General features: G+C 33.9%; 1 protein-coding gene across 2 annotated transcripts in view; it reads right to left on the reverse strand.

Moving 5' to 3' along the window:
* The window catches only part of DCAF10 (DDB1 and CUL4 associated factor 10), a 50,956-nt gene that overhangs the window by 22,820 nt on the left and 15,510 nt on the right, over positions 1 to 12,626 (reverse strand). The window lies entirely within an intron of this gene.

Here is a 12,626-nt window from a genome sequence, read left to right on the forward strand (position 1 = left end):
AACAGAACTGTCATATGATCCAGCAATCCCATTCCTGGGCATATATCAGAAAAACTCTTAATTCAAAAAAATATATGTACCCCAATGTTCATAGCAGCATTATTACAATAGCCAAGACACAGAAGCAACCCAGATGTCTGTGGACAGATGAATAAAGATGATGTAATATATATACACATATATAAAGGAATACTACTCAGCCATAAAAAAGAATGAAATGCCATTTGCAGTAACATGGATGGACTTAGAGATTATCATACTAAATGAAGATAGCATATAATATCACTCATATGTGGAATCTAAAAGATGATATACAAATATTCACAAAACAGAAACAGACTCACAGCCCAAGAAAACAAACTTATGGTTACAAAAGGGAAAACGGGGTGGATAAATTAGGAGTTTGAGATTAGCAGATACAAACTATTATAACACAGATAAACAACAAGATCCTACTGTATAGCACAGGAAATTATGTTAAATATGTTGTAATAAACCATTATGGAGAGAATATGAAAAGAATATATATAACTGAATCATTTGCTGTACCCCAGAAAACACATTGTAAATCAATTATACTTCAATAAAAAAAACAGAACAATTAAAATACTCTATAATTCAGATTTTAATTATTTTACACTAATTTCTCAGTGAGAAATCTTAAATATTTACAAATATTTAAAAATTATAACCTATCACATTTTAATTTCTGCTTAATTCAACATTAGGATGCTTTCTCTAACATATACTATTATATGTAACTACCTTCTCTCTCAAAGAAAAGAATTCTGGAGCTTCCTCCAAGATAAAATTATATAGAATTATTTTCTATCAGAAATCCCTATCCACAAGCACCATAATGGCCTTCCTGAAACAACAATTTAAAAAATTCCCGGCTTTTGTACAGGCTGTTTCTGCTACCTGAAACCACACTCTCCCTACCTCCTGACCTGGCTAACACTTGCTTCCTTTTTAATACTCAACAATTAGCCCTTCTAGGAAGGCATCTCTCTATATCATCTGGGCCAGATTTACTGATCTAATCTCCCAAAGCACTCTACACTTCTATCACAACACTTAATGTTACAGTGTAAGGAATAACTTTAAAAGGCTATAAACTCCTTGAAGAAAGGCAAAACCTATGTTCGTAACTCATGGTTAGATCTTGTAGTACCCAACACACACAGTCCTACTCACAAATTCACAAATATTTATTAAATGAATGAGCACTTCACTGCCTAGTGGAGAAGCTATAAATATATAGGTATACAAAATAAATATGTTGAGTAAGCAAAGAAAAGAGGACAGTTAGGAAATGTGTCATGCTGGTGTGTTTTTTTAAAAAAGAGCAGGAACTCCCTAAGGGCAAGGGGTAAGCAAAGGTATAAAGGTACGTACAGGGATGGTGTACCCTGAGGCAACAGCAGTTAGATGTGCTGTGTGTAGGAAACTAGAGTCAAGTAGAGAATAAATCATGGAATCATTCTATAGTGATTCCCAATAACTATTTCTTAATTATAAATATATGTCCACTGAAAGTATTTTTTAAATGGAAAAAATCCACTACCAAAAATAACCACTGAAATTGATATTTCACTTAATTCATGTATCTCATGCTTAATATTATTTCAGAAATATTTTGCATGTAATTATTTATTGACAAAATAATTTTTAATGGCTGAATAGCATTCACTATGGGTGAATCATAATCTTTTCTCTTTTTTAAACTAATTTGCAAATTGCTGGATGTTTAGATTGCTGCCAATTTACTACTATTCAAAACACTATAATGAACATCATGACAGTCAAACATTAACCACATTCCTAGTTATTTTTCTAAATACATTTGCAGAAAAATGTATTGCTAAGTAAAAAGGGACTTTTTATATGTAAGGCTTTTGAATATAAATAGCCAAATTGTCCTCAAAAGAACATACTAATATCTAGTTCCACGAGCAGTTAGAAGAGTGTCTGTTTCTCCAAATCCTTCCCACACAAGTTATACCTTAATTCTGTTAAGTGCAACGGAAAAGATATCACCTTGTTTTAAGCTGAAATGTTTATTTTTAGTAAAGTTAAACTTTTTTTTCATATTAATTGGAAGATTCTATTTCTTCTGGGAACTGCTATTCCATATTCCTTACTGATTTCCCTCCTGCAATATTTTGTTATTGAGTTATAAAATCTGTTTATAATGAGGATAATATACTTATTTTTCAAATACAGTATGTTGAATGTTTTACATATGTTTCTATCTTTAAATATAATTTATATTTTTTACTATATGAAAAATTTAATTATATTATGAAATCCATTTTTCCCCTTATAGTTTTAAATTTACTGATGAGGCTTTTTAAAGTAAAAGTATTTCAAAGACTTCCACACTTGACAGGAATTATATGATTTTAAAAAGTACAAAATTACAAGGGCTAATGGAAAGTCAGTCAAACTTTTTAAACTGATTATCATCATAAAAGCATCTTAATACATTTGAAAAATTTAGGGGAAAAAATCTAAGATATTTTATTTAGTATAGAAAATACATAATGTACATATGGATTTAAAACCCCAGTGGGATTATACTGCTGTAGACCATACCAGTCCACCCTGAAGGGTTTTAAGCAATAAAGTAACATGATTAGTTAAGACTTTCAGAAGAATCTCTGAGCTGACCAGGTTCCAAAAGTATATTAATAAAAAATAAAGTGAGGGATCAGTTTAAAAATTTTGTCAATAAAGTCACTGAAAAAAATTACCATTGTTGTATATAAGGATATTTTCATTATCAGTAATGCAGAAAATAATCATGGAAAAAAGTTAGTAATTTTGAACTGAATAAGTTTAATGAAAAATTCAATACTTAGACTTTAGTTTTCTAATTTTTTGCCTCAAAGTACATGTTCAGTTATTCAGTCATGTCCGACTCTGCGACCTATAGACTGCAGCATGCTAGGCTTCCCTGTCCTTCACAATCTGCTGGAGTTTGCGCAAACTCATGTCCATTTAATCAGTGATGCCATCCAACTATCTCATCCTGTTGTCCCCTTCTCTTGCCTTCAATCTTTCCCAGCATCAGGTTCTTTTCCAGTGAGTCGGCTCTTTGCATCAGGTGGCCAAAGTATTGGAGCTTCAGCTTCAGCATCAGTCCTTTCAATGAATATTTAGTGTGGATTTCCTTCAGGATTGACTGGTTTGATCTCCTTGCAGTTCAAGGAGTGCTATACAGTGCTGAATAAAACAAAGACTTGTGTGTCTTACAGGTGTAAGAAAGGAAGGAAGGAAGGAAGATGACTGATGGTAAGAACTCCTAAAAGTATTGGAGCTTGTTTCAACAGTCCTTCCAATGAATATTCAGGGTTGATTTCCTTTAGGATTGACTGGTTTGATCTCCATGCAGTCCAAAGGATTCTCAAGTTCTCCAGCACCACAATTCAAAAGTATCAATTCTTCAGCACTCAGTCTTCTTTATGGACCAACTCCCTCACATCCACACATGACTCCTGGAAAAACCACAGCTTTGATATATGGACCTTTGTCAGCAAAGCACAGGAGCTCAGTCAAGTACAACTCTTAGTAACCCCATGAACTGTAGCCCACTAGGCTCCCATGTCCATGGAATTTTTCAAGAAAGATCACTGAAGTAGGTTGCCATTTCCTCATCAGGTGATCTTTCTGACCCAGGGATCGAACCTGTGTCTCCTGCATTGGCAGGCAGAGTTATTATCACTTCACCACCTGGAAAACCCTAAAGTGATGTCCCTGTTTTTTAATACACTGTCTAGGTTTGTCACAGCTTTCCTTCTAAGGAGCAAGTGTCTTTTAATTTTATGGCTGCAGTTACCATCTGCAGTGATTTTGAAGCCCAAGAAAATAAAATCTGCCACTGTTTCCATTCTTTCCCCATCTATCTGCCATTAAGTGAAGGGACCGGATGCCATGATCATAGCTTTTTGAATGCTGAGTTTTTTGTTTTTTTTTCTTAAAGCTTTATTTATTTGGCTACACCGGGTCGTAGTTGCAGCATATGGGATCTAGTTTCTTGACCAGGGATTGAACCCAGGCTCCCTGCATTGGGAGTGCAGAGTCTTAGCCACTGGACCACCAGGGAAGTCCCTGAATGCTGAGTTTTAAGCCAGCTTTTTCACTCTCCTCTTTCACTCTCATCAAGAGGTTCCTTAGTTTCTCTTCACTTTCTGCCATTAGAGTGGTACCATCTGCATATCTGAGGTTGTTGATATTTCTCCCAGCAATCTTGATTCCAGCTTGTGATTTATCCAGCCCAGCATTTCTGCATATGAGTTAAATAAGCAGGGTGACAATATACAGCCTTGTCATACTCCTTTCCCAATTTTGAACTAGTCAGTTGTTTCATGTCCATTTCTAACTGTTGCTTCTCGACCAGCATACAAGTTTCTCAGGAGACAGGTAAGGTGGTCTGTACTCCTATCTCGTTAAGAATTTTCCACAGTTTGTTGTGCTCCACACAGTTAAAGGCTTTAGCACAGTCAATGAAGCAAAAGTAGATGTTTTTCTGGAATTCGCTTGTTTTCTCCACAATCCAACAAATGTTGGCAATTTGATCTCTGGTTTCTCTGCCTCTGTCAAAACCCAGTTTGTACATCTGGAAGTTCTGTTCATGCACTGCTGAAGCCTAGATTGAAGAATTTTGAGCAAAACCTTGCTAGCATGTGAAATGAGCACAACTGTATGGTAGTTTGAACATTCTTTGGCATTGCCCTTCTTTAAGGATTGGAATGAAAAGTGACCTTTTCCAGTCCTGTGGCCACTGCTGAGTTTACCAAATTTGCTGGCATATTGAGTGCTGCAGTTTAACTGCATTATCTTTTAGGATTTTAAATAGCTCAGCTGCAATTCCATCACCGCCACTTGCTTTGTTCATAATAATGCTTCCTAAAGCCCACTTGATTTCACACTCCAGGATGTCTGGCTCTAGGACAAAATGAGTGCTCAGTTGACAAGTGGTATCAGACTCTTTGCAACCCCATGGACTGTAGCCCATCAGGCTCCATTATCTATGGGATTTCCCAGGCAAGAATACTTGAGTGGGTTGCCATTTCCCTCTCCAGGGGATCTCTCTGACTCAGGGATCGAACCTGTGTCCCCTGCACTGACAGGCACATTCTTTACCACTGAGCCACCAAGGAAGCCTAGGATATAATAGGACCCCATTTAACTCTGACATATGACTATAGGAGCTCTGGATAAATTGAGGTTTTCATTATCAGAGGATGACTGGTAAAGGATAACAGCAACTGAAATTGAATTTTCTTAAAACAGGTACCAACATTTCATTGTACAAGGGAAATGTATCTTAAAACAAAAATCATGTTAATAAGCCTTTTTACACTTAATTATATGCAAATTTTTAGAAAAAGAATAAGTTAAATGTATGGGTTTTTACATAACATTTCCAATGAAATTATGACACAGAATATGACATCCTTACTTCACAATTTTGTACTATAATAAAAAGAGGGCCATTTCTGTATAATATTCAAGATCTTCATCAATTTTCCCAAAGGCCTTTCCCTTAGTCCTATGAGATATTCACTTAATTCTTAGAAGTTCCTATCATGTCATCAATTCTGTCGTTCTTTCTTCTAACTGATAACTAGTCTAACTCTATCATATCCTCATTTGCCAATGATTTTGACCAGTTCTTTAATATCACTTCTCAGGGTCTTGCAAAACTGTACATCCTTTACAAGATCAGAAATTTCATGTTTCCCATGATAAGGACTGTACCTACATTGTCTTGAAATATAACAATCAGAAAAAGACCAACGAAGACAGTAGGAAGGAAAAGAAGATCCTAGAATATTTAAATGGGCACTGATTTTTTTAACTGCCATGTCGCTAAGTAAATAGTCTTATAATAACTTCACTTCCTCTTGCAACCTCATAACTAGGGAACCTTGATTATTATATGGACTCAAATCCTCATACAGAGTCCTCATGAATGAGAAAAATGACTGTATAATGGGCTTAAGAATTTAAATTACATATTTTCCCCTTTACTTTCACATGAAGCAATAGAAAATACTCTCTACAAATATCAATATTTTAACTTTACAAGATAAGCAAACCTCAAAACTAAGAAATGAACTACAAAACAGTACTAAGTATGTGGAAGATGACTATCTACAGGCATGGAAATGCATGCCTGTATCTCTGAATAGTACACTGAGGTGGTCTAATGGAACTAAGCACGAATTCCAACTCTATCACTTACTATATATAAGAGCCCAGGCAAATCTCTTTATCTGAGTTGCAGTTTCCTCATTCCTTAAAAATGGGTACAATATCTGTCTCACATCAGGATACTGTGAGGATTAAACAATATAGTGTATTAAAAGTGCTTCACAAAGTGGCACATGGTAAGCACTCAAAAAATGGAAGTTAGTATTATTAATAAGTAATGCACACTTAAGCTCATGCCAGAGGATCTTTCTGATGTTTACTCAAAACACTTATGGGATATGTACTTCTAAATGGCTTCATAATCTGTTTTTCTAACAAACAGATAAGCAAATCCAAATTCGTAAGTGTCAGGTACTAGAGCAAGCACACTGACAGCAGCAGATGAGAACTGATAATGAAAACGAACACAGATTCTAACAGCAAATTAGTCAGAGGTCAGTTTGAGTAGGGGCAAAGAAACTGACATGTCTTTTCTTTTTGAGATGAGAAACTTTTAAATTGTAAAATATTAGAAACAAAAAGAAAATTATGAAGAATATAACAAACACCTGTGATACCCACCACCCAGCTTTATCAAATTTTAACATTTGGTTATCTTTTAGATTTTTTTTGAACATTACAAACACAACCAAAGAACCCTGTATATCCCTCCCCAATCCCATTCCCCTCCCTCCCTCCCCAGAGGGAACCACTATCCAACTTGTTTTGTTACTCCACTTGAAAGTTTTTAATACTATGAATTCACAACTGTATATCCATCCATAAGCAATTTAGTTTTGTTTTGCATTCAACTTATTTTGTCAGTATTTAATAAGCACCTACATGTGGCACAGTTCCAGGTGCTGGGAATAGAGCAGAGAACAAATACATGCCCTCGTCAAGTTTGTTTATTTATTTTTAAACTTTATATAAATGGTATCACACTGTGTACAGCTCATTCCACAATTTGTTTTTTTGGCTCAATCCTGAATTTCTGCGGTACATCTCAGATACTGATGCTTCTATTTCATTTATTTTAACTGATGTATAGTATTCCATTGTATGAGTATACAATTTATAGTCCTCTTGATGGAGATTTGTTTCCAACTTCTATTACTGACAATGCTATAATGAAACTTCTTTACACATTGCTTTATTCACTTGTGGTTTCTTTTAAACAACTGATATTCAGTTTTAACCAGATATTGTTAAATTGCTCAAAATAATTTTACCATTTTATACTCCATCAATAATGTCTAAGTGTCTATTTTTCAGTATCTTTGCCAATATTTTTTCTATATTGCTATTTTTATTTGCATTTCCATGATAACTAGTAAGCTTGAAAATCATTCCATATTTATTGCTCATTTTATTGGTTTTTTCTCTTATGTGAGTCTCTGCCTATTTTGCTCTAAGCTAATTTATTCATATATTCTGGATACTAATCCTTTTCTTGGCTATGTGCATAGAAAATATCTTCTCCCACCAGCTTATCACTCATCTTCTCACACTGTTATGTCTTTAGTTACAACAAAGTTTTAAATTTTAATACAGGTGACTTTATCAATCCTTAATGGTTTATACTTTTTTGGTGTGTCTTAAAAAGAATCCTTTGTTGTATTTAGAATATAAATATATTCTATATTTCTTCTAAAAAGAGAGAAACTGGCAGTTATTTTTAGTTATGATATGAGGTAGAAATCTAATTTCATTTTCATATATATATATATATATATATATATATATATATACACACACACACACACACACAAAACCAATCTCTTTTCCATTTACCCACACTGGTTTGTAAATAACCTGCTGTCATAAATCATATTTTCATGTATGCATGTGTCTGTTTCTTGAAGTTCTATTTCATCTCATTGGTCACTTAATTTATCCCTGTCCTAAGATAAGGTCTGATATCTGGAGGGGTGGGTTCTCTTATCATCTCAGTCTTCCTCAAAGTTTTCTCAGACATTCTTGGTGCTTTATTTTTAAGTATGTACTTTATATCAAGTTAAAAAAAGAAAACCCTTTTTTTAAAAAACTAAAAATAAAAAATCCTGTTGGGATTTTTATTAAAACTGCACTAAATTCACAGACTACTTTGGGGGAAGAACTGACTTTATAATAGTGAGTTTTCTCCTCCAGAGAAGATTTGCATTTCTTTTTACAGGTACCCCACAGCACTACTAAGCTGGAACCAATTTAAAATTGCTGGCTGGAGGGGTCTGGACCATATGGCAGTGTGAAGGCTACATGAAGGCTAGCTTGTGGTTAGCAATTTACAGAGATTTTCTGACACGCCTCTACCCAATGCCACAGTCTAGATGAACAAGGTGGTTTATTTCTAGAAACCCTTTATGCTGAAACTGTAGCCCTTTGCAGAATTTATAGCCCCAGTCTTATGTAGAGTTTTCTACTAGACTCCTCACCTTGAACTGGATGTAGAATTAACTCTCCTGTCCTTTGTACTTCTCATACCTGTCAAAACAGAAACTCAAAGAGTCACAGGCATTTAGCAGATGCCTCCAGGGTAAAAGCCAGCTGAATACATGTTTACTTCTTTGCATTCTTGCTTCCACTTCATTTTTGGCCCTAGGAGTCCTTCCTTTCTTATCAGCTCAACTCTACATTAAAACAATATTAAAAAAAATTTATCCAACATTTCTGTTTGTAGCAGAAAGGTTATTCAAAGTATTTAAAATCTTTTACAACTTAATTTTTATTTGGTTGATTTACCAGTTTTTGTACAGAACTGGATTAAAATCTCTTACTATGATTATAGCCATGTATTGGAGGAGGTCTCGCTCAGTCGTATTCGACTCCTTGCAACCCCGTGGAAGCTAGCCTACCAGGCTTTACTGTCCATGGAATTTTCCAGGCAAGAATACTGGAATGGGCTGCCATTTCCTTCTCCATAGACATGTATTAGTAATTCCTTATTATTCTGTTTTTGCTTTCTTAATTTCAAGTTGTATACTAGTTCATGATTATTATATATATGCTTGGTGGATTTTTCTTTTAATATGTAGTTGCCCTTTATCCTTATTAAAGAAAGCCATTGGTCTTCCATCTGTTCAATAGGGATAACCTACATCAATTTTCTTTTCCCATTTCTGGGTAGTTTTATTTTTGGTATCTCCATAAAGAGTATGTGTGATCTTGTTTTTTATTCAAATTTCTATCTGTCTTTTAATAAAGAAGATCAATTCATTTATATGTAAATGTAGACTATTAATATTTTGGACCTATTTCTACTTCTTGTTTTCTATTTATCTTTCCTTTCCTTTGCTTATTTATTTTTACTTTTTAAGCTTTCCTTCTGTTTACTGATCAAGTTTTTAATAGTCTCTGCCACCCCCTGCCCCAGTTTGCTGGTTTGAAAGCTATAAATGAAACTTTTATTATTTTAATTTTTTTATCATATATTTAATTATAAATTGTTCTGAAAGTGTCAGAAAATTACTTAGTATTTCTATCCTCTTCCTAAACATGATGTGAACCTTAAATGTTATACCTTCCCACTGAACAAAACTCCTCCACCCATACAAGCTATTTGTTGTCACCATCCAGAGCTACACTGTGCAATTTGGTAGCCATTAGACACATGTTGCTTTTGAGTCCTTAATATGTGGCCAGTCTGCCTTAAGATGTGCTCCAAGTTTAAAGTATACACTGGATTTTGAAGATTTAGCATGAAAAAAAAAAAATGTAAGTAAAACATCTCAGTATTTTTTATACTGATTGCATGTTGAAATAATAATATTTTAGGCATACTGGAGCAAATAAATTATTAAAAATTAATTTAGTGTCTTTATGTGACTACTACACAATTTTTAATTTAACATTATAATTGTATTGGATAGTGCTAATCTAGAGTTTTCATTTTAAATTTGTTTTAAATGCACCTTCTTCCCCCTAAAATCCTGATCTATCTTCTACTGATAACAATATTTATAGTTATAATATATATTAAAATTGAAATTATTTATCCTAGAATAAAAATTTATCTGGATATGAAATGGTATAAAACATTATTTTGACTTAGTACTTATATTTAAGATATTACTCCTTTTTCTTCTAGCATCAACTACTGGTGATAATAAACCAGGTAGTTTAATTATAATACCTCAGTAGATAATCTGGCTTCTAACTTTGGTGGTAAGAGTTTCTTTACTTTTGATATCCTAGAGTTTCATCACAACCTGTCTAGATGTGAACTTATCTTTGTTTAACCCACTAAACATTACATTTTACTTTTAATTCAAGAATTCAGGTCTTTCTTCAATGCAAAAAATTCTCAGCCTTTGTGTCTTTAAAATTTAGTTCTCTTTTAATCTCTGCAACTTTTTTTTCCTGTAGTTGATATATTACATATCTCAATTAATCTCTAGGTAAAATTCTTAGTAATATTTTCCAACCCATTAATTCTCTCATCAGTGGTGTACAGGGTAATAATTATCCCATCTATTAAGTTTTTTAATATACCAACTATATTTTTAATTTATAAAAGGTCTAGTTACTTCTTTTCCATATTAACCTATTCTTGTTTCATCTCTTTTGTTTCATAATTTTGAGCTCTCTATTAATGGAAAGTATCTGTTAACTTTTTTTTCTTTTTCTGTTAACTTATTCAAGCATCCTAAAGATGCTTTAAAGTGTCTTCCAATCAATGGAATACTATGCAGCTGTTAAAAAGAGTAAAATCATCCCATGGTACAAATATGGAATGATCTCTAATAATGTCATTAAGTGAAAATGCCAAGGTAGAATGGTACCATCTATATAAAAGTATATATGTGTGTGTGTGTGTGTGTGTGTCTATGAGTGTATGTATATATATATTTGTACATGCATAATAAACTATCTCAGAAAAGATACCAAGAAATTGGTAATAGTGGTTGCCTCTGGGGAGAGGAACTGGGTGGCTAGGGGACAGAGGTGGGAGACAGACTTACTTTTCACTGTTTACCCTTTTGTACCTTTGAATTTTGTACCACGTGCATGTATTACCTAGTCAAAAAAAATAAATAATTTATTTTTTAAAATAAAGTCTTTGTTGGACTACTCTATAAAAGTAATTTCATCCGGAGAAAATGCCTGTTCCAGTTGCTGATTTTGTTATACTAATATTAGATTATCTTAATGAGTTTTAGAATTTTGGTTGTAGACTCCTTTTGAGTAAGAAAGATGAAAACAAAAATTTCTTTCTCTCTTCCTATTTAATGATTTTATAGTTGTCCTATTTGGATTTCTGGACCCAAATCCACTACTAGGTCCCACTGAGATCAAAGCCTCCAGTGTCATGATGCTACGGGAGCTATCACATATGTACCTTCAATCACCGACTCAGCAATGGCTTCACTCAGTTCGTGGTCATGAGGCTATTTAAATAAATCTTCATCAGCTAAAAGCTACAGCCCCACGTAATTTAACAGTTTTTTCCTCTTTTCACCCTTCACAAGTGGGACAGACATTCCAACTAAACCCCTGGCTTTGCGTAATGATTCTGGCTCTGGTTCCTGCCTCACATGAAATACTTTAGCATTTTTGATTCCTCACAGGAGCTAAACTATTACATGTCAGTGCCAGCCTGAAAACCCAGTGGGCTTGTGTCTTCCACTCTGTAACAGCTTTTTGTGTGTGTTCCAGTCTGGCCATACGGCCACAAAGATGTTTATGCTGTTTCAGAGCCTAGCTGTATCTTTTGTGCTATTTAATCTACTGTTGTATATGTTTGGAGCATTTCTTCTTTTTGATGATTAAAAGTAATCATTATGAAAGTCATATAATCTCATTATATAAAGTTTTGAAAACAGAAAATTACTCATAATCCATTCATTCTAACACATCCACTGTAAGCATTTTAAAATACTTTCTCTAATCTTTTTCTTCTGCATCATGTCGTATCTATAGTTTTTATGATTTTAACCTGTACTATTTCAAGCATTTGTCCATGGTGATATGCAGCATCTGTAATCATCATTTTAATGACTGTGTATTAGTCCACCAAATTATACAACTGTTATTTCCCACATTATTGAGAATTTAAGGAGCTTCAAACAATAAAGAAGTTCTCTGTGCCTATCTGTTTTTTTTCCCCTCAACAGTTTGAATCTGGGGGCTGGTGGTGAGAGAGGCTAAACAATGGCACTGCCCCAAAGCATTACAGGACTAACAAAATACATGGCTGAGGTTCATAATGATGGCCCTAATACACAAAGAGAAAAGGGAAAATCAATATGGAAGTGAAAATGCATTTCAGAAAGATCCAATCCAAAATGGTTAACAGTAACTTTTATAATTAAAATGATAAGTTGCACAGTTCACAAATGTGTACCATCTAGTGCTGCTGGTCAAGGCATTATAAATTTTCACTAACTTCCAAGACAGAATATTTTGGGTCACATTAATAAAGTTTA

The sequence above is a fragment of the Odocoileus virginianus genome, chromosome 18, assembly GCF_023699985.2.
Source record: "Odocoileus virginianus isolate 20LAN1187 ecotype Illinois chromosome 18, Ovbor_1.2, whole genome shotgun sequence".
Taxonomy (NCBI): Eukaryota; Metazoa; Chordata; class Mammalia; order Artiodactyla; family Cervidae; genus Odocoileus; species Odocoileus virginianus.